General features: G+C 46.5%; 1 long non-coding RNA gene across 2 annotated transcripts; it reads left to right on the forward strand.

Annotated features, from left to right (window-relative positions):
- Positions 1–464: 464 nt before the first annotated feature.
- LOC120098186 (uncharacterized) lies at positions 465–22,671 on the forward strand. Of its 2 annotated transcripts, none has more exons than XR_005496252.2 (5): positions 465–6,635; positions 16,297–16,441; positions 16,963–17,166; positions 18,678–18,783; positions 22,526–22,671. It is a non-coding gene; the product is annotated as an uncharacterized LOC120098186 (long non-coding RNA). The 2 variants fall into 2 exon arrangements; XR_005496253.2 differs by lacking the exon at positions 22,526–22,671 and adding an exon at positions 19,096–19,991.
- The last annotated feature ends 803 nt before the right edge of the window (positions 22,672–23,474 follow it).

Consider the following 23,474-nt stretch of genomic DNA (forward strand, 5'->3'; position numbering starts at 1 on the left):
GAAACCTTCCCAGCCTGTATATGTAAAACCTCTGCGATGTAAAAATAAAGGCTCCAGATTCAGCTGGGGGACTATTTGTGGTTTGGAAATGAGAATATTCCATTAGAGTGATTCACTCTTAAATTATTATTTTCTATAAGCTTTAGTGTTCTGCAAAGATTTTTATTTTAATGTAAAGTGCCTGATTCTGCAGTCCTCTCAGTAAGGCAATAACTTTTCATTAACTTCATTTTTCATTTTTATCTTTCTCTGAGTGTTGCAGAACATAGCTTGTGATTTTGAATGTCATGTAACAACAACTCTAAAATTATCTGCCCTTATTTGCATCTGACACTAATATTTGATATGTTAAGTTACGCAGATCTACAAATGTAGGTCTGCCTCATTCTGCCTTGGGTGACAATAAGAGCTGTCAGCTCTGCATTTCCGTGCTGAATTCATGTTGCTAATGACTGCTGTTTTTTTTTTTTTTTGAGAAATATTGTGTGTGTGTGTGTGTGTGTGTGTGTGTGTGTGTGTGTGTGCTCAGAGAGGAAGAAAAGGAAAGAAGGGAGAATGAAGCCAAGAAGGAGGGATGTAAGGAAAGGGAGAGACAGAAAAGAGAGAGAGAGAAAAGAGAAAGGAGGGAGGAAGGAAGGAAAGAAAGAGAGGGAGTGTGGGGGGCAGTGAAGTGAGAGGAGCAAGGGATCTCAACTGATTGCCTCCAGAAAAACTTAAACCACAGCATTTCCCCACTTTGGATGTGAATTACTGAGATTTTGCGTAAGTGGCCAGCAGTGACCCCTGACCTTCAGCAACACGCAGTCTCACCTTCATTTCTAAAATGCGGGTTCTCATAAAGTTTTCAACATCCCAGTGCTGATATTGTTTATTCCCATCAGCACTGTAAGTGCAGGTGGTTTGTAGATTGATGAAAAAAAAAAGGCCCCTCCCTTCCCACCTAATCTCTTCCCCAGGGAAGCCCTTTGAGGCACATATTAGCATTTTAATGTATGACATATGCGATTATTTTCTGGTTCTTTCTGACAGCAGAGGTGGATTCCGCTGCCATGCCAATGTGTGTTTCCTTTGCTGGCATGGTTTCCCTTGGGGGTCCTGTTCGGTGCCTTTGTGTATTTTCTGCTTATCAACTGTGGGCACTGTCTCTGTGAGGCTGAAGCCCTCAGGCCTCTGCTTCTCACCTTTTTAGCTCTCCAACTCTTACATGGCATCTGGGCTCTGTGACGTTAACATTCAGCCCTCAAGGTTGACCTTGCTTTACCTTGATGGTATTTCGGTTCCCAAGGGCTGGTAACATGTTGTGGCAGTGGTGAAGGTGGTCCTTTGAGGACCCACCAGGAGGCTTTGACTTGGTTTAGCTCTCCACCCTCTGGTTTCCCCAGAGGCATCCATCTGTTGAGAAGCTGCTTAGCTGTGTACCTGCAGGATGGCAGCGTCACTTGGCTCCATTGGTGTACCTTCATCTGCTTTTCATCTTCATCCTCCATTTCTCTTCTTCATAGTCCACACTGGTCCCAGGTTCCGTTCAGAGTGGGCTTTGCCTTACTCCCCAGTGGGGTTTTCTGGTTATCCAGATCTCCAATGTTACAGGAGTGAGTCACTTTGTAAGCACCAGGAGGTTCATGATCCTTGGCTCCTGTGTCCTGCAGAAAGTGTGTGGGCAGAAGCAATCCCTTCTGAGATAGTGCAGCTGGGTATAGAATCTGAGCCTAAAGCAAGCTTTTCTAAGACTTAGAAGTAGTTCTCAAGGATTTTGTTTGGGAGAAAATTTCTGTGGTTTAGAAGTAGTTCTCAAGGATTTTGTTTGGGGGCAGAAATCTAGAGATGGTCTGACTCCTTGTTTCCTTTTGTATTTAAATGTAAAGTCACAATCGATCAACTTTAGTGTAGGTGGGAGACAGGGCAGACCTTGAAAGCAGATACCCATTGGTTGTGAGTAATTACTTTCTTAGTTCTGTGTCACTATTTCGTCCTGGTGGTCTCTTCCATGTTCGTCCTCCATGGAAACTGAGAAGAGCAGCTTTGAGGAGTGTAAACATGTGCGTCTTCCCCTACCCCAAGCTTCACTTGACACTCTGGGTCTTACAGATGACAGCTTTATCCCAAGTTTCCCTTGACACTATGAGACTTGCAAATGTTAGCTCTCTCCCAGGCTTTGGTTGAGGCTATGAAACTGCAGATGCCAGAATGGGTCTGGGCAGATCCCATCTGGGTAGTGTGTAGTGTATTTCCAGAGAGGACCTATCTATGAAAAGTAATGTCCAGAACCAGAACGGTGTGACATTTCCCACTCTTGACATGCTCTAGTCTAAACCTTGTTGTCTAGCCCTATGTTTTGGTGATGTCACATGGGAATGGACTTCACAGCTCTGACCATGGTGGCTATTTTAGGTCAGCTGTATATGTCCAGTGAAGTCATTTGGATCCTTAGAGATGAGAGAGAGGCCACCAGACTACTGAAGAACAATATGCAGAAAGCTCAGGAACCAGTCTCAACAAAGCCTCAGTCCAAATATGGATGCCAGAAGTCTAAGAGGAATCTCCCTGCACTTTAGGGCACTAAGCTCTACTGAGCATAGGAAAGGTGTGTAACCTTCATGGCTCACTTAGGTGCTATCTCCATTCATCCCCTGCTGGGACAGCATCCAGTTACTTCAGCCACTCTGCTCATCTGGCTTTCCTACTCTTTGGACTCACTTTTGTGTATTTCTGACCTCCCTAAGAAGACTTAGGAGGGAAAGAAGGCAGGTGACTGTGCCCTATCTTCTTAAGGTGAAAGTCCATGGGACATAGCTTAAAAATATCTATTCAGATTAAGACTGCTGAGCCAAAAGTGCCCCATGATCCTTGGACATAATGCATTAATGCAGCAGGTGCCAAAATCCTGGACTTCAACATGCTGCGTAGTTGATTCTAGTTCCCAACTCTGCAAACAGCTGTGTGGCTTCAGGCAGGTCACTAAACCCATCTGAGCCTGCTTTATGGAGACACATATCTTCCACTTATAGCACTACATAGGGAATAAACAACGTGAGATTACTATCGAACCCAACAAACACACATGGGCTATAACCACACCTGTTGAGTACAGAAGTGTAGTGAGGCGTTCCTTTCTGTCTCTGGGGCAGTAGTTCCATCAGAAGGCCAGGGCCCCACCCTGTTCCTCTATGACATCACCCTGGAGCTTCACTGACTCAAAGCAAAACAAAACACTGGTAGTTCCTTTCTTGCTTAGGATGACTGTTGTGATCCCCATACATAGTAGAAAGGGTGACTTCCCTCACCCTGCCAAGGAGATGAATCCTTCACAAGCAAAGGAAGCATTCCCAAGATGAAGCCATCTCATCTCTCACCATGAGCATAGTGGAGCACAGCGTTAAAGGTTCTTCAAGATTAGGATTTCCATCATTGTGGAGGGTAGAGTGTTTTAGATCCAGAACCGGAATGATCTTGGGCTGTCTTTAGCTGCCTTAGAAATCATTCAATGCTCATTCCTGTGTAGAAGTTTGATCTGGTTCTTCCTCCCAGCCACATGCTACCAGATTCAAAATACATTTACAAATAACTTGGCCAGATAGCTGGGCTCTTCTCCGATTAGATCATTACTTAATATAACTCATTATAATCTGTATTCTGTCATATGGCTGGTTACCTGTGCTCATGAACTATACATCTATGTAGTCACATCTTCCTGGACAAATCTCCTGCATCTTGCTCTATCTCAGAATCCTTTCTGCCTCCCAGATGTCCCAACCTTTGTTCTACCCTTTCCTACAGTCACAGGCTTTCTAACAGACCAGTGTTGCATTCATACAACACACAAGCTATTCTCTCTACGCCCTTGTGTCTGATAGCCTTGTGACTGTTCCCGGTGTGTAACAATGCTGTGGGATCAAAACCTGGTGCCTGTCTGAGAAGCTCCCTTGTGCTGGATTGCACTGGCTTAGTACTCTGTGAATGCTCTCTGTAACACTGGGGCTAAACCAGACCCATCTGGCTGCAAAGTGTGGAGATTTTAATTGCCTGGGTAATGCCCCAAGCTGTACCCCATGGATCAAATACTCCGGGATCCCTTATGAGAGCACTATATCTTCCAGTAGGGTCACCTCTACTGTGATGGTGCTGTCTGCTTGAAGACGATGCCAGCTCCCTGCCAGCTCTTCTTGTCTCTCTAGGTCTCAGGCCCTTATTGGATCTAGCCAGTGGTCAGTCATGTAAGTATGGTTGCAACCAAGAACAATAGTGTGGTCAAGACCCTGAACACGAAAGTTGCCATCCATTACTTCCAGAGTCTTCTGCCAAGTGGAGGAATTCACCCTTCTTCCCACTGGGCCAGAGGATGTGCACTATGTGTAGGGTTTGCACGGAATCATTGCTGTGCTGAGAACCACTTAGCTCCACTGGTATAATCTTGGGCCTGTAATATGACTTTTGGTGGTGCCGAACCTCTGTCCTTTACTGTGCAGTGCCCAGTAGAGCACCCTCCATTCTCAATTACTCTTACTTAGTTGACAGAAGTCATTGAACAGCTACTGTGCATCCTGCGCCAGCACCTCCAGGCCTCTGGTTTATAATCAGAGTCGTCTTTCTAATGCCACTGGACTTAGAGTTGCAATGCAGAGAGTGGAGGTCTCATTTTCTGTTAACCCCATATTCAGGCATGTCTGTCCCCTTCTAAGGTGCAACGATGGAAAACAGATGTCACTCAGCTAGGTAAAGTCAGAGCTGACACCGACTCTTGTCATTTGCCCAAGAAAGAGTGGGTGCAAGCATGTCTTGAAATGTCTGTGTGCCTCTGGAGGGAGCCCCGCAAAGAATCATGTGAAAACAGAAGTGTCCTTATCTTCCTGAGTCTCAGTCTTCATATGTAGAATAGGAGCAGTTGCCCCTTGATGCCTTGTCTAGCAGCTGATAGTCATGAACCCTGGGACAGAATGAAAGGCCTGGTCTCCTGCCTTCCACTTCCTGTCATTGAACACCAGGGAGGGATCCAGTACCATCTAGAGTAGCTGTTCGGAACAACAGAGTTAGACATGTGGAGAGATCTATTCAAAGTCTGAGACTTTACACCTCTGTGGATATTTAAACTCTAGTCAACTTTAGTAGACATGAAGGGAAAGAAGAGGGGTCTAGGCTATAGACCATCCTCTCTACATATATGCACTCATATTTGTATAAAACACATACAGATACACACACTCTCTCTCTCTATATATATGTATATATATATATATTTATACATATTCTCTAGTAAAATACTAATGTGTGGCTGCATTATCTACGGGAACATATATGCATGACATATACATGCTATCTGATATGTGTATATTTGTTTGTATATGTATTATCCTCTGTGTGTGTGTGACAGAGAGAGAGAGAGAGAGAGACAGAGAGACAGAGACAGAGAGACAGAGAGAGAGAGGGGGGGGGAACTGCTCCAGCTGCAGTGCCTTTCCTCTCTATAGATTTCGAGCTTTTGCTTCAGTGCTGAGAAAGGCACTAGGCATGATAAATCCCTCCCACAAACAGAGAGAAATAAATACTTTCCACAAAGAGGATCATGAAGTATATTTTTCCCAGGGAGCTCCATTATTTTATAAGCAGTTCCCTTTTTCATCTTTACTGTGCTTGCTTTGACTGGCCAGACTCCTGGCCCAGTCTGGCCTGCTCTCTGCACCACCTCCATCATCACTCACATTCAGGGGATGGGGGGGTGATAGCTGGGCCCCAGATCATCACCCAGTTAGGCTCCCTTGACACCTCTGAAGGCAAGATGAATGGCCAGCTGCCTTTGTGGGCGGTGCTCCCAAGCAAGTGGTCCTGCCTCCGTGCTGCTCTTTGCTTTCTATTTTCTGTGTTGCAAGCTTCTTCTGTATTCCATTCAGATGCTGACTGATGGGCAGAGGTTCCTCATGATACAGAGACAAGGAATGAAAACATTGTTTCATTTGCATATGTAGATATTTGTATCACTTAGCTAAGAAAACTGTAGCTGCTGTGTGTGTGTGTGTGTGTGTGTGTGTGTGTGTGTGTGTGTGTGTATCTGATAAGCACAGAGGAGAGGATGAGAGATTCCCACTGTGGCTTGAACAAGCATGGCACAAACCACCAGGGAGCTGTTGTTAGTCATCCTTATTCCTAAGCAATGCCGGATGCAGGACCGAGTTTAGACGTCAACACATCATGTTGGGAGAGATAGCTCAACAAACTGCCAGTAGTTCCTGAGAAAGTCAGCTTTCCAGCTTTGTCCTGTAAGCCACTGATTGACTCAAATGTCTATTTTTCTCTCCTTGTCTCTTGTGTGTGGTGTGTGCGATGGGGAGGCCTTAGGTGTCAGTCCTCAGGGCGTCTGTCATACATGTCATTTTCTGAAGCAGGATCTCTTACTGAACCTAGACTTTGCCAATTCAGTCAGACTGGCTAGCCTAGCCCCTCTCTATGACCTCACACCTGGCTAGCCTGACCCCTCTCTATGACCTCATGCTTTGTGTGGAATAGAGCTTTAGCAAGGCAATACTTTCAAGGCAAGCCAGTGCCATGAAGGGATGCTGCCTTCTTTGCTTGGAAGTTTCAATGGTTAAAGCATGTTTTCCTAAGGCTGCAACGTTGGGCAGCAGCTGGAAACTGCCTTGCTGGTGAGTCATTTCAGCTCTGAGGGCTTCACTCTTGGGAAGGTTAAGACTTGTGCTCTTGTCAAGGTTCCGGGCATCCCATGATTCACATGTTGTAGTTTCCTATAGCCATGGCTGGATTTCAAAGTCTGCCGATGGGTGGCTGGACCAAGAATGAATGAGCCCACATAGGACAAGATGAAGTATTCTGGGTCCAGCAATGACAGGTTGGACATGCAGTGGCTTTGTGGTAAAAGCTATTTTCTGCCTTTGTGATGTTATGTAACTTGCTTTGGAGCTCGGTCTAAGGTAATAAATGCTATGTGTTTGTGTTTCATGCCTCAGACTTAATAGTAGAAAACTGTTTTGTTTCTCTTCAAATAAGTTAAGCTGTCTAGAGTGGGAGTTTGAATGAGAGTGGCTCCCCGTAGGCATATATATGTGAATGTTTAATTTCCAGTTAGTAGAACTGTTTAGGAAGGATTAGGAGGTGTGGCTTTGTTGGAGGAGGTGTGTCACTAGAGGTGGGCTTTGAGATTTCCGCCCCTCACGCCAGACCCAGTCTCTCAGCCTCCATCTTGGGTCAGATGTGAGTTCTCAGCCACCATTCCAGAACCATGCCTGCCTGTTACCATGCTTCCCACCACAACAGTAATCTACTAAGCCCCTGAAACCGTAAGCAAGGTCCCCAATTTAATGCTTCATTTTATAATCTGCTGAGGTCAGGGTTGGCGGAAATAGAACAGTGCCTTAGAGCAGTAGGGTGTTTTCACCTGGGTTGGCAGCTTCCAGATTCCTCCTTTGTATCCATCCGTACTTAGCAGAGTTGCCAGCACTGTCTCTTCTCTGGCAACCACACGAACCATCATCCTAGAAGTCTGGATGCTTTGGATGCTGCCTGGAAACTTTAAGGAAGATGTAGATCAGCTGCAAGTATCATAGTGGCCAGGATAACTGTCACAGGAAACTTCGCTCTGGTCCTGACCCTTCAGCCAAGCTGTGGATGGATGTATTGGTGAACACTGGACACCAGGCTCAACCTTCAACTCTTCTTGCTCTGGCCAGTGAAGGAGGCAGCACTTCCTCCAGCTGCTGCTGGTGCTAAACGAGGATTGGTCCGTACGGGAGGCCAGTGATTGCTGGAACTGGAACCTGTGTGACAACTGATGGGGATTTTAAGATGACCACAGCCATGCCACATTCCTCTGATCGTAATATAAGCTGTTTTCTTGCCACTGCTTGATGGCTGGGGAGGCTCTCTCCTGGGTTAGAAAGTTGGGCCAGATCGAAGCTCTCCCCTGTTTGTCTATGTGTGTATTCTTAGTATGAGCAAACCAGACTGGGAGGTGTGGTCCTGTGTTGTCCAGACTCAGCAGTAATAGTAACTGGCAGTAGTATCCCAGATGCTCATCAAGAGCGGAGGATGCCTTAGTGTCCTGTCTGGTGGCTGTGATAAAATTCTCCCACAAAACCAACTTAGGAGACAAGGCATTTATCCTTTGTCAGAAGTCCAGGTTACTGTCCCTCACTGTAAAGTTGCCACAGCAGCAGAAGCTTGGAGCAACTGGTAACATCCACCCTCAAGCACACAGAGAGTGGACTAATGGTCTCTTGGTGCTCAGCCTGCGTCGTCTTGTGTCTGCAGTCTATAACCTGAAGTCGCAGGAATGGTGCCACATAGAGTGGGCAGTCGCACCATAACCAAGATGCTCCTTTATGGATATGCCCAAGGACCAACCTAATCTAGACAATTTCTCTTCGAGATTCTCATCCCTGGTGATTCTAGATGGTTGGATTAAAGCTGTCGTGCAGTTGGAGATTGGTGGGAGGAACCTAGATATTCAAAGCTCAGAACTGAAATGACACAGAAAGTTCTAGAGAACCGCCGAGAGTTAAGGGTCACTTACCTGAGACCATGAGCTGTAACCCTGGACTAGGGGAAGGTCAAAAAGTTCTCGAGATTGGTGGAAGTCAGAAACTTCAGCGAGCTAAGACAGACAATGGAAAAGCAGAGGTCAGAGGCTGGGAGACCCCAAAAACCCAATGGTAGAGGCCTAGACTGCAAAGACTGGCCAGATTTGAGAGAATTTCCAAGGGCTGGAGCACCAAGTCCCAACACCCAAAGCTCAGAGACAAACTTCTAACTTGTGGGTTTTGGCCCTATAAGCCCCAAGCAGTCAGCATCTGCTTCAAGTTCCTACATTAACCTTAAGCTCTGAAATCTCAGGGCACAGAAATCTGATCCAAGTCTTGGCGCACAGGGCCTCAGTTTTGTACACCTGGTTCTGAAGCTCTGGAATTCAGAGATATCATTGCCGTGAAACCAGTCTTGCTTCTGAGAATGGACTTCTAAATAAAGGTCTCCACGCTGAAGCGGGAGGCAGAGCATGGACGCAGGATTTGTGATGAAGGAAGGAGCCTAAAGTTGCTAGTCCCCTCAGGATTCTCTGTCATGTTATGCTGTTCCCATACCCAGGCCCCAGATAACAAGGGCAAGGAACACTGACTTAACTTTGTGTAGAATCCCTAATTACAAAAGACACCTTCATTGGGTTGTGGAGTTATGTGCTGAATCTGAAAGTCCATAGAATTTGAAGTATTGGGGGTGTTTTCTTTCTGAAGAGTAGATGGCCTTCAGGTGAGTCAGGCCATCAGTGGCTCCTAAGTGGGGTGACCTCCAGTGCGGACTCCATATTCTTGTATTGTGTTCTGTATTCGTCAGACTGAGAGTGTCAGCAGAGATTCTGTCAAGGAGAAGATGGCCAGGCTTGTGGGTTCAGACAGGGCAGGGTGCTACACTCAGACCTGACAGTGTTGACAAATGAGAGAACAGTCACCTGACCACCTTGTCAAAAGGCCAGAGCCTCCTGCCTCCTGCCTGGAACAGCCAGATTTCTGGGCAGCACTTTCCAGAAGGAGAGAGAGTCAGCTCTGGCCTCTGCAGCACTCCAGGAGAGCCTCTGCATTCGGGCAAGGGACGATGAAGGTAGGGCTACTCACCAGAAAGCTCCTCATTAGTATCATGGGACCACACGTCTCCGTCTGGAGAGGATGTGCTAGCTGAGATCTCATGTAATCAACCACACAGATAGTGCAAATCGTCATTTAAACTCAGGCCCAAATGTTTTGCCTGGAAGCACAGCCCCCATTTGTTCTTCAAACAAAATGTAAATATTTATTGTGTACCGTAGGCTTCGTGAGCGTGAACCAAATTTTGGGAAATAGCTGAAGAATTACTCATCAGCACTGCCACCACTGTACTTTCTGGCCAGAACTTTGTGGTTCTGACGTAAAAGGCAAAGCCAACATTTTGACAAAGACAGAAGTCAGGCATTTGTTAAGAGCGGATCATATGATGGGGGGGGGGGGAAGCTACAGAAACTTAAAGAAACATGGAGGGATTCGCCACTCCTTTAAGTGTGTTATGACGTACAATCCTATGGGAAATCCTAAGAGAATGCCCAGAGTTCCTCCCTGGGAGAGTTAAAGAGGCAGCACGTTGACACTGTCTGCTGGCCCTGCACTGTGCACAGAAAGCATCCTCGGCTCCCCACTACACTTACTTAGATAATAGCAGTCCATTGAGAATATACCAAAGAACCAGAGCATGATTCCGCAATCATTTGGGATTCTGATCTTAATTTTGAAAGTTAGTTCTTATGATATGCCTTCAGATTGTATGTCAGTGACGGAAATTTTACATTATATTTAGAAAAGAGATTGTGTCTTTTAGTGTCTTCATTTTAGTATGGGAAGATAACTAAGTACAAATAAAATAAAGGCAGTGCCGTATATGTAGTATTGTGCAGGGAACGTCTGCATTTGGATGGACATAACCATGTCTCCATGTCAATGACTGATGGGTTGGTACAATTTAGAAAGTGGGACAGATGAGATACTAAGAACTTCTCAGAAAGGACACAGTGAAGGGCCCTTGGTATAGACATTGTCCAGAGAGTAACTTTGAGCATTATACACTGCTAGCATGTCTCGTGATGCTTATTAGGGGAACCACAGATATATTGACCATAGGCAAGTCCAAATATGTCACCACTAACTTATTCCCTCTGGATTTGATCTCGTGAAGGTCATTTTGACATATGAATACAAACTTCCAGTATCACTTAGAATATAATAATCTTGGATCATTAAGAAGGTGGTTGCCACCAAGGCCTAGACAGACGCCAGTAGAGCCAGAGGTCATGACGGTGGTGGTTGTGGTTTATCTCAGTATTCGTAATGTTCTGCCCAGGAGTCATGCCTGAGGTTAGGATCCCGAAGACATTCTGTGAGTAATTATTGTCCTTAAAAACTTACTATGTCTGCAAATAACAGGATTCAGAGACAGAGACTCCCATGTCCTGTTCAATGCAGTGAAGAAAAACTGGGTTGATTATATAATGATGGAATGTTTCCTTTCCCTCTTATTATTCTACGTAGCCTTGCTCTCTTCTCTCCCCCAAATATCTTACTCCAGCATTTTTTAATGAAGCCAAGCCAAGTTTAGATGGGGGCGGGTCAACTGAACATGTGGTTTGGAGGGGCTGTCTAGAAGGATGGGCTGTTTTAGAGTAAAGGGTTGGTAAGAGTGGTGTCTCTTAGGGAAGGGATATCTCTGTCACGTGGTTGCAGATAGGACCTCTGTCTGTCTGTGACCCGAAGGTACCAGGCCAATCACCAGGGTGTAAGAATGGCGTCCCTCTGTGGACTGCTGATAAGAAAACTGCAGAGGATGAGTAGACTTGTGGGAGCATAAGGGACAGACACTACTGCAAGACAGTCTGTGTCCTCCTCCACTGCTGGGACGGATACAACTGTGCTGAACCTGGATGTGCAGAAAAGATATATAAAAAGTCAACATGTAACAATAAAATAATCATCACTTCCCCTGTGATACTACGATGGCTAATATGGTCAACGTGACAGCATCCAGAATCGTCTAGCAGACAAGGCTCTGGGCATATCTATGAGGGAGTTTCTAAATTGGCTGGGTTAACGGTTAACTGAGGTGGGAAGTCCCACCTACATGGGCGTGACCCCCCCCCCAGGCTGAGGTACTGGGCTAAAGGCAAGTGAGAAAGCTGAGAAGCGCACTCAACTCTTCCCAACTCCTGCCCAGAGATGCGATGTGACCAGCTGCATCCAGCTGTCGTTGCCATGATTACCTGATGGTGAGAGGCCGAACCCCTGAGCTGTGAGTGAGTGAAACCTCCCTTCTCTGAACTGCTTGTGTCAGGCATTTTTGTCCCAACAGGGAAAGCAATGAATACGGCTCTCCATCTGGAATCTGTAGAGAGATTATTGTACTACTTCAACCAGCCAGTTAGTGGGTTGCGTTAAAAACATGGCTTGATCTGCTAATAAATGCTCCACACAGGTAGTGAATTAGAACCCACACACAGTGTCACTGTCTGCTTCTTTCAGAGTGATTCACTTTCAGGATAGGGCTGTTAACCGAACAACTTAAACATTATTCAAAATTTTACTTTGTATAAAGAAGACAATGGTTTTCGGCTGTGATTAATCTATTGTAGACGTAGAGGGATTCCCAGGTCACTGACCTCTGTATGGGGTTCAGCATCTGGACTCCTTCAATCCAGGGCTGGAGGGTAGAGTTGTCACCGTCTCAAGGAACTGTCAGTGGTATGTGGGATCCAATGCTGATAGAGATGCTTCTGTCTGTGAGTGGCACGCACCACACTGTCCAAGCTCATCGGTCAAGGTGAGTCCTGCGGCCAGGATCAAGGCTTCTAGAGAGGAGAAAGAACCAGAAAAGACAACAGACACTAGCATTTCCCTCAAGTACTCTTGTGTATGCACGAAAATATGATTGAAACAATTCCTTGAGAGATGGAGCAAGTCAAATTTATGAGGATACAGAGAATGAAACATTCACAGTCACAGAGTTAGAGAACTGCAGATACACCAGTGCCATACAGTGAGAGGCTGGAGCCCAGAAAGACCCAGACCGTAAGACAGCCATAGCCAGTACTGACTTCCCAGCATGCTACCTCAGAAGAGAAAGAACTGTTAAGGCCAACCTTTCTTTCATGATAAAGGCTGCCTGTAGGAGGGATTCAGGGTTCAAAACAGCCCATCCTAATGATGTGGGAAGGAATACAACAGGTAGAGTGGGTGGGGTTGGATGTGAGGTAACCTTGGGAGTCAAGGGAAACAAGAGAGAGAGAGAGTACCTCATGGCAGGAAGAATTCCTCCTATGGATAGGAATGAGTGTCAGTCTTGATTTTCCCAAGAACTGTGATCCGTAGTGTATAAGAGGAGCCGTGTGTTATAGTCATGAAATCTTTAAAGCCCTGAGCGTGTCGTGTGTAACTGTAGACTGAGGAAGATGCTAATGTTCCTCAGTAAGTCGGAAGGCCTGAGACCCAGAAGCTCAGAGGGTTGAGGACAGACTTCGAATCTCTCAGCTGGAGAGAGACAGGGTGTGGGGTGTTGCCCTCTCTGCCTTTGCATTCTGCTAGGTCTCTTGGCTAAAGCCTCTTGGGTTGGATGACACTGATCTCCTTCGCTGAGTTCACTGATTCAAATATTAATCTCCCGCCCACTCGCAGACATATCTAGAGACTGTTCCTATCAGTGCCATTTGCTATCTGTATGTCCCCTAACTTTGTCAAGCTGACATAAAATTAACCTTCAGGAGAGGGGACAGATTGCAAATTGATGGGGATGCGGGGGGCTGTGGGATCTTCAGACTCACTTTGTTGTTGAGACCTTAAGACGGCATAACGCTGGAGTTGTTGGTACTGGGGATTTCTGATATCCTGAGGGTCTGGGGGCCTTTTAACTCTGAAAAATAATAATGAGGAGAAGTGATTAGCTATTTTAATAACACAAGAAGCTCGGGTCTTCATCAGTTCTACTAGCTTTTTTGTCTTTGGGCAATGAGCAGATAAATAGTCTTACCCCAGCAAGAGGTGCTGACTTTGCACAAAGCAATGAGGGACACAGACAAATACCCTGAGCTGTGGAAGCTCCGTTGTCACCCCAGGACATGCAGCATGCCCGCAGTAGCCTGAGTCTGGCAATCAGCACGAAGCTGGAGAATGGGTGAGTGTTAACTGTACAGTAACAGACATACGTACATGCCATAGCGTGTCAAAGGGGACACAGAGCCTCCTCTTTTCCCTCCTGATACACACATGCCATCCAGTGAGTGAGAGCCCAAGCACAGAAAGACCCAGACCAGAAGACAGCCATAGTCAGTACTGACTTCCCAGTGTGCCATCCTGGGAGAGCATCTCTCAGGTTCAGAGAGAAGCCCCAGCTGAAGGAGCTGGGGGTAGAAACGAAGTGGACCCTCTGAGTCAGCCTTCTGCACTCTCAAAATCATGGTAATTTAAGCCATTGGATCTGAGGAATCCAGCTTGCAGCAAAACGTTTCTGAGACATAATTCATCTAATTGTTCATAAAAAATATTTATAGGGGACTCCCTGTGAAAAAGCAAGGCTGTGGCTTTTGGATGCAAACCCCCGATGCTGTCCTTCATGCAGGTGTAGGACCTGTTCCAGGAGAGAGAACATTCTAGAACACTTAATCCTAATCATCCATAAACCAAGTCTCTCCTTTTAAAACTACTACTTCATGGGTCCTATGGCTCTAGGGCACAGTAGCAAGAGTCCTTGTTTGGGCTTTCATACCAACATGAGCTTAAATCACACTTGTACCTCCAGACGTCCACTGTTCCTCTTCTCTTCACAGAGCCATGAAGGACGATGGAGACCGACTATCCTAACCCTACTTCCACTCTGTGGGATTTTGTTTCCTTTATTTGGTGTGTGTGTGTGTGTGTGTGTGTGTGTGTGTGTGTGTGTGTGTACGCATACATGCACTCACATGAGTGCTTATGCACTTACGCATGACCCGTTTATGGAAGTCAGAGGACAATTTGCAGATTCAGTCCACTAACCCTCCACTGTGAGCCCCAAGTCATCAGGCAGGGTGGTAGGCAAGCATGTTGACCCACTGAGCCATATTGTGAACTCAAATTCTGCAGAGCCATGAGCCACCATCTAAGTTTGATGTGTTGTCAGCCATGGCTTAGACCAGGCTCCCACTGCTTCTCCTCCTGGGCCTTAGACCTGAACATCCATGGCCTCTTCATGGGAGTGTGACCCCAAGAGGCATAGCAAGGGCTGTCTCTTCTGAGTCTATGCTTATCCAACATCTCCTTGGAATATCAGACTGCATCTGACTGACGTGGAGATCTGGTTCCTGACCCCATCTATCACAGGTCACTTTTCTGACCCGTTGCTGCCTCAGAACCACCAAATGCCCCCATTCCTCTCCACGACAGCCTAGTGCTTACCCAGACCTTCCTTTTCTTCTCATCCTCATCTGACCCTGCACTCAGAGAGTTTACGTTGAGCCCAATCTCGGTCCAGAGCACCACCCATGCCTCCCTTCTCACGAGGGACCCCACTTCCTCCGCTGCTCCTAATGGCTTGCCCCTACAGATCAGCCAGCAATGTTCTTCCATTTTAACAAAGCCCCGTGGACCTCAGTGCTGTAGCTGGCTTTCCATGGATCAGAAACTGACTTCCCGGTTCTGCCTGCATCGCTAGCTTTGCCTCTCCTGGTGCATTATGGTTGTTTTATAGACGCTGCCCTTGAGCTCCACCAGCTATCCAGCTCTCTGTAGGTGCTTAAAAAGCAGGGGTGGGTCTATGGGGTTTATATTCCAGGGTCCGGGGAGTTTGTTCTTCCTCACCCAGACTTACATGGAAGAGAAGAACATTGCTATACTCTTAGCCATTGTGACCTTCGGAAGATAGGAGGACGTAGTGACTTGAGCAGACTCCACTTGGCCAATGACTGCAAGTGAGGTGACAGTTCCCACAATATCTAACAGCGCTCCCAGTATTGCTTGTGATTACAAGAGGGATGTAAGGTGGAGATACTTGGCCAGGTCAGGGGAATGCAGGGTGGTAGGTGCTATGAGCCACAGGGCCTGGATGGGGCCACTCGGTGCCATAGGAAATGTGTTCTGATTGAGACAAGTCTCTCTACCTCTTGGTGAATCTCAATTTCCCCATCAAAATACTGGGTTGGCACTAAAATCTTTCCTAATGTGTATGTGGAAAATGAGCCATATAGACATGAAAAAATTTATACTATTTCCCCAGATACAAGATAAAATCCTGTCCCTGGGGCTATCTGGACTTCCACTATGATATTAAATGGAAATATTTTAGGACTCACCACTTATTGCAAATGGCTGCCCAGGTTTCTGCAGATTTACCCAAGATCCTCTCCAGAACAAGAACTGCCTTCCTGGGCTCCACAGGCTGGGCTGGGAAGTGTCCTTTACTTTTCTCACAAATAAGAAGTTTTGGGCCCAGCAGCCTGCCCATGACATCAAGCTACTAAATTCGTATGACAGTCATGAAAGTCTCCCATCATTGGGGACACGGTGTGATTTTCCGCCTCTGACAAGCCCGTGTATTGAGTATGATAACAGTTACTTTGTCTTCATCCACTGCCCGACTATCATATCAATCCATTTGATGATCCAGCCAGCCGAGCCGGGCACTTCTGTATCAATCTTCATAGAGCTCTGCCTGTTGTCTAACAAAGAGGCCTGAAATGAGATCACTCAATCACACCGCCGCTCGGCCGCGCGCGCGCCTGGAGGATTTTAGCTCCCTGTCACTTTTCCACTGCAGAGAGGAGAAAACGGGGCTAATTGCGATGGAAACACCTGAGAGCCGTCAGAACGGAGCTGACTGCACAGACTGCGCGGGAGCCAAGGCGCAGACTGGACAGCGCAGGCGCGTTAAAGCAAGGCTACGGACAGTAGTGTGCTGTGAGGTACTTCTGTTCAGTGATGCTCACACATATGGTTACTTGGGGCTGGGATGCTGGTTCCCATTTATTGCCTCTCTGTATTTTCTGGAAACATCTGGAGAATCCATTACTTGTTGGATGGACAGTGACAATCCAAAAGTGTGCTGGGGTTTCCCTTAAATTTAAAGTGGAATAAAAATATTTTATAAATCAGAAAATATGTCAAGAAAAAAATATTACATTTAAAAACTGCAATGGTGATATGAGAGGGTGGGTAACTCAACACGATCCCCGTGTTGTTTGCACATTTCAGTAGCTCTATGAATAAGGAGGGGGGGGGGAGAGAGAGAGAGAGAGAGAGAGAGAGAGAGAGAGAGAGAGAGAGAGAGAGAGAGATGGGAGGGGAAGCTCTTCTCCATCCCGTCTGTTCCTACTCCATTTTGAGAAGTCTGGGACTCAGGGAGAAGGCAGTTTCCCCGTGCTTAATCCAAGAAAATGCAAACCCCAATGACATCTGATAAATCTAGAAACATCTTTCCCAACAGGACCGAGGAAAAGGCTTCAGGACTGAGAAGGGTTTTCTTTAGTCGGCGGTCTGGACTCTTGTGTGAGCCGTTTCACAGACGGATGCTTCCGAACTGCAAGGTCTTCGGTGTCTCATTAAAGAGACGGGTGCACTGCTTTTAAGAAATGACGGGATGCCCAGTCACCGTCAGCTTGGGAGCACTGTTGACCTTCGGCGCCCTTGAGTAAGGCTCTGTGCACTACAGCACCCCTGCGCGTCTCCACACTACCTTCTGGGGAAAGGCATATCACCCAGATCGTTCTGAATCGGGCCGGGGCTCACTCCTGGAAACGCGAGATAGGAAGGGACTTTGTCATTTGCAGGTACTGCCGCGTCCCTGCGGGCCAGGTGCCGAGGAACATGTTAATTATTCCCCTTCATACCAAACCTTTATGCTTTAAATACAGTCTCTCAGAAACCCACGAGCAGATGTGCAGCGGCATAACACAAATGAAGAGGCACACTGAGGTTCCTTAGGCATGCCGGTGGGAATTCTGGGGTGTCGGGAGGTGCACATGGGGCTCCATTGCGCATCTGTGGCTGAGGCTCTGACCCCTATTTGGCTTTTCGTGCATTTGTTTTTCTCCTATTTTAAGCAGCACAGGGACAAACAATGTCGCTAATGATTTCTCTGTGACCCAATTTGGCTATAGTTTACACACACACATAAAGTTCTTGATGCAATATTGGAAAGACACAAAGTGACATTAAACCCGAGTTCCTGCTGCACAGCAAAAACAAAAAAAACAAAAAAACAAAAAAACAAAAAACAAAAAAAAAAAAAAAAAAACGGAGCAGAGGAAAGAAGACCCCAGGAATGGCTTTCCTTTTCCTGAGGAAAATGTCCTTTGTTGTGACCTTGGATGTTTGTAAGGGGTGGCAGACGACGGGAAAAGTGCCAAGGATGCACAAATATGAGGTGTAGATTTTGCGCAAGATGTTGTAACAAAATTGATGTCTCATTTAGTCTACACTCTTCCTCCAGCTCCACATAGGCCGAGAATCCCTCTGCTCCGGAAAATTTAAGGACCAGTTTTGCAACGTCACCAATTTTTTTTCCATCATCCAAATACCTCAGCTTCAATTAAGCTCATAAACCTCCTACCTATGGTTTGGTTGGGTGAGCAACGGCTTGTAGGAGGGGAGCTGGATGAGTGTGCTGTCTGTGTGAGATATAGTCCAATCAGGACCAAAGTTTTCCTTGTCAGTTTTGATATATCCGATAATAGCTGTAGGTTGTCTCGCAATGTCCAATGTCCTGTGAAGATGGGCTTTTCATATTCTTTACTGTTTTTTGCTGACAAAACGTTGCCTGGACTTTTGCAGTTTTGTGAAATGAAACAACAGTAAAAACAATACATAATTCAGCCTCCTTTGCCTGGCTGGAGCCCCATCCTGTGACTGGTTTTGGTAGGATGTAGAAGTCCTATTGATTTGCCTTATAAGCAAAGCCCCGTGACCAACAACACAGCCCATTGCTGTCCTCTCCGCACATGTGTGCCAGCACATAACTGAGAGTCACCTAAGGTCTTATCTCCTGACATCTTGGATTCTGGGGATGGAAAAGGAGTACAATACAGGATGAGGTGTCATGCTGTCCCTTACCTGGTTCCCGTGGGTCTCTTCTGTGGGTGGCCTGTTTCTTAGGAATCCCAATCCACTATTCATGCCCCGCCACTCATCCTACTTTTGCAGGGACAGTATCTCCAGGGAATTGACAAACCAGCCAGCAAATTCTTGTGTCAGTGAAGCCAGCCCTCATGGTCATGTCCACAAGCACAGTCACACTGATGTGCATATGGTAAGTTGTCGGTGAACTCATGTGAAAGGCATGCACGTGTGGATGTATGCAGATTGAGCACACATTTCAGGCTCAGTCCTGTGTCAACGCCCTCTTACACACACACACACACACACACACACACACACACACACACACACACACACATAGCACATCCATTGTCTAGGTCTCTTTGTAAATTACAAACCTCTATAGTCAGAATGATTACTTAAGATTCACTTACTTCCATCTATTTTAGTGCGGAGAACCAATGGTTAAAGGGTGTGTTTGCTGAAGGCACTGCTCATGTTTTCTGTACTTTCTTTTTCACAGCAGGTGTGAATTGGCTGTGGTTAGCATAGACTTCCTGCTGTGGCCTGGCCTCCTCCCTTCACTATGTCCAACATACCCAGCATTTCACCTCCACAGCACTGGGTGGTCTGAGAAGTGCACTTCCGTTGGCATGGGTCATATGTAGATGCTCTGTGTGGAATGCACAGAGACTGGGGATATGCAATGCTTCAACGGCGAGGAACCAGCCCTCAGGGGTCAAGCCCTGCCCTTTGGGTGAATCTGCAGTCAGTGAGCCCGGCTTGGCTGCAAGCCCAAGAATTGGGGTTGGCTTTTGGATGTACAGGAATGAAACCTTCATGGTGGCCTCACCTAGATCTTCACAGTCATCCACAGTGCGTTCCCTGAAGCAGAGAGCTCCAAGGCTCAGAGACCTTTCCAGATGGTACAGAAAGTCTAGAATTGGAGATTGGGATGAGGTCAGTGGTCTTGCCATTCTCCCTGAGCTCCTACCACATTCAGCTTCTCTGTCAATGTCACCCTTACTGAAAACCCACCATACCCTCGAGAAAGGGACTTGCTTGGCTGTCTGTCTTTGTTGAACAGTCAGAGCTCATGACTCTTACGTTTTATGATTTACAGAGCAACATCTCTGTCTCTTCTGGTTTTGTCCTCCTGGTCCAACAATTTTTAAAAATTATTTCATCGTAATCACTTTACAAGTAATAAAATGGAGACCAAGAGAATTACATACACACCAAAGTCATAGGGCTCCTTACAGGCAGGGTTCAAATCTTCAGCAAGGGCTTAGTCTCACAGCATAGGGAAGGTAATGCCTTCTTCTCTTTGAGGGGAGAAGGTCAGAGCCAGGACTACAGGTTGGAGCAAGAGCTAAGAAATGGTGAGCTGGAATTGGGTGAGTTTCCAAAGGTAGACATGGGTTAGGAATGCCTGGAGCTTTGCAGGTGGGGCAGGTGGGATATGGACAGGTGGGGCAGGTGCAGGTGGGGCATGTGCAGGTGCAAGGGTGGGCAGGTGGCCAGGGTGTGCAGGAAGAGACTAGAAGAGTGTACTCAGGATGGAGCAGTTGTCCCAACAGGTAAATACAGGCAAGTGCAAAGGATGAACAAGGAGAGAAGTATATATGATGATGTGGGTCTTCCGTGTGTATGTGTGTGTATGTGTGTGTGTGTGTGTGTATGTGTGTGTGTATGTGTGTGTGTTTGTGTGTGTATGTGTGTGTGTTTGTGTGTGTGTTTGTGTGTGTATGTGTGTGTCTGTGTGTGTTTGTGTGTATGTGTGTATGTGTGTGTTTGTGTGTGTGTTTGTGTGTATGTGTGTGTTTGTGTGTGTGTTTGTGTGTGTATGTGTGTATGTGTGTGTGTTTGTGTGTGTATGTGTGTGTGTTTGTGTGTGTATGTGTGTGTGTTTGTGTGTATGTGTGTGTGTTTGTGTGTGTGTTTGTGTGTGTATGTGTGTGTCTGTGTGTGTTTGTGTGTGTATGTGTGTGTATGTGTGTGTATGTGTGTGTGTTTGTGTGTGTGTGTTTGTGTGTGTGTTTGTGTGTGTATGTGTGTGTCTGTGTGTTTGTGTGTGTATGTGTGTATGTGTGTGTTTGTGTGTGTATGTGTGTGTATGTGTGTGTATGTGTGTATGTGTGTGTGTTTGTGTGTGTATGTGTGTTTGTGTGTTTGTGTGTGTGTCTGTGTGTGTTTGTGTGTATGTATTTGTGTATGTGTGTGTGTTTGTGTGTGTGTGTTTGTGTTTGTGTGTGTATGTGTGTGTCTGTGTGTGTTTGTGTGTGTATGTGTGTGTGTATGTGTGTATGTGTGTGTGTGTGTTTGTGTGTGTGTGTGTGTGTGTGTGTTGGCAGTAGTAGGTACTGCCTGAGGTTACAGGAGCTACATGAGATAAAGTTTCATACAATGTGAGGAGAGTTCACCTTTTATTGGTTTTCAAAGCTTATTGGCTTCACAGGATGTCTCAGGAGACATCCCGTAAAGGAGAGAGAATGCACAACAACACTCATGGAAAGAATGCAGACTGAAAGGACACTGGGCTTACGGATGAGTGTGCCTTCTTCTGTGGGACCACCTAGGACCATTTGACTAGTCACGCCAATGTCGACTGACACATGGTGCATTCAAGACTCCTGATGCCAGCAAGTGAAGACCCCACTCTAGTGCTCCAGCCTACGTTAGATACAGGAAGAAGGTGTGCAGAGTCTTAACAGACTGAGCTGCGGATGCCAGTGGAAGTGTGGACTGGGGACTTGGGACAGGGGTGTGCACTTACGAGCAAGAAACGGGGGTGAGGACAAGGAGCGGGTCAATGGGGAGCAGGACAAGAATGGGGAAGAAAACGAACAGCCGGAGGAAGGATAACAGGAGCAGGAGGAAGGACACGGATCGGAAGAGGGGAGAAGGGAGAAGAAATGATGAAGAGGATGAGGATGCAGAGCAGGAGCAGGGGCAGGGCCAGGAGCGGGGGCAGGGGCAGGGGCAGGGGCAGGGGCAGGGGCAGGGGCAGGAGCAGAGGCAGGGGAAGGAGCAGGAGCAGGAGGAGGAGCTTGGGATCAGGAGGATGGAGAGCAGGAGGAGCAGGAATAGGAAAGAACTCTCTGCCCAGCACACACTCTCTGCTGGCTCCTCCTCCACAGTCCTTTCTGTGATGTGTCTCTGCTCTGTGGGCCCTTGAAGCCTCAAACACCACCATGGGCATCTGCAATCCTTCATCCTCCCCAACCAGCCCTCTCCCCCTGCAGGGCTCTCCCTCCCCATTTCTCTTAGGTTGTCCTGATCCTCCTGTGGTCTTCCTGTGCTGCTCAGACTCATGCACGCCCGTGGCTGCTTCCATGGGCACACTTTGGCTTGATGGGAGAACCCACAGCAGCATGCTGTATTCACAGAAGATTCCCCATTCGAGGGGAAGTTTTCAACCTTGTTCAGTATGTTAGTCATTCAACATTACGCATAGAGGATACTTCAGGTGTGCTTGAAAATGTGACAGGTGTTCATGCGTGCTTTAAAATATTTTAGAGCTTTTTCATCCGTAAGTTTGCCCAACGCACAGTTATTATTGTACTGGGAGTGTGGGGTCTTATTTTGTTGTTGTCGTTTTTCAATTCATCTAAATTTTCCAAAGTAAACTCTACAACCTTGTAAGGCCCTTAAAAGATCATATTAAAGAGAATTGAACCCTAGGAAAAATCAATTGAAAAATGGTAGTTCTGAGTTTTGGTGCTCTATTTAAAGTTTTTTTTTTAACATTTTTTTAAAATATACATCTGGTGTGAGAGCAATGGTCAGGTAGACAAAACTGATGTGTGAGGCAGAGAGAGGGCTTAGCTGGTAAAGTGCTTGGTTCATGAGTGTGCAGACCGGAGCTCCATTCTACAGTCCATGTAAAGAGCTGTGTGTTCAGGGGAGATAGCACCAAATGGAGCAGCTCCTGTATCGCCCTTATCTCTTAGGTTCGGTGAAAAATGCAGGAGGAGGAGAGTAGAGCAGAGGACCAGGCCACTTGGTGCGATGTAGCATCTTCTGGACATGACAGGAAAACTGTACCTGTGAAATCTCAATAATATGATCACTAAATAAAGCTTGCATAGCGATGCCATTCAGTGTGGAAATTTCATATTGCCTTATCCCTACACAGAAAGGTATAGATAACTAATGACGTGAGTGAGTGAGTGAGCGACACACACACACACACACACACACAGAGAGAGAGAGAAAGAGAGAGAGAGAGAGAGAGAGAGAGAGAGAGAGAGAGAGAGAGGCGGAGACAGACAGAGACAGAGACAAAGACACAGATGCAGACAGATTGACAGACAAACAGATAGACAGAGAGAAAAAGAATGATGGAATCAGTTTTCCTTGAGCTCAGTTCCCTGATTATCTGCCAGCAATACTAAACAGATTCTGTAGGTTACACACACACACACACACACACACACACACACACACACACACACACATTGTGTCCATTCTTTTTCTCTTCTTGATAAAAAAATACCTCAAAACAACTTAGGGAAGAAAGTGTTTATTTTGGTGTTTCCAGAAGGGAAACTGTCCGTCACGGCCGGTAGGATTGGCAGCAAAATAGGCATGGCCACCTGAGCAGTGAGGTGAGACCTCACATCCTCAAATGCAAGCACAGAGCTGAGAAAGGAAGCAGGAAGTGGGTGAGGCTACATGTACTCCAAGCCCCACCCCCTGTCACTTCTTCCAGCAAGGTTCTACCTCCCAAAGGTTCCACCACCTCCCCACACAGCAAATAGTGGCACCAAGTGGAGACTGAGTGTACCAGTACCTGAACCCATGAATTACTTTTCTCATTTTAACCATTCCATCTAGGTATCAACAATAAAGAAGTCACGTGTGTGTGGTGGGACATGGGAGGAGTTAGATGGAGAAAGA

Source organism: Rattus norvegicus, chromosome 18, assembly GCF_036323735.1.
Source record: "Rattus norvegicus strain BN/NHsdMcwi chromosome 18, GRCr8, whole genome shotgun sequence".
In the NCBI taxonomy this organism is placed as follows: domain Eukaryota; kingdom Metazoa; phylum Chordata; class Mammalia; order Rodentia; family Muridae; genus Rattus; species Rattus norvegicus.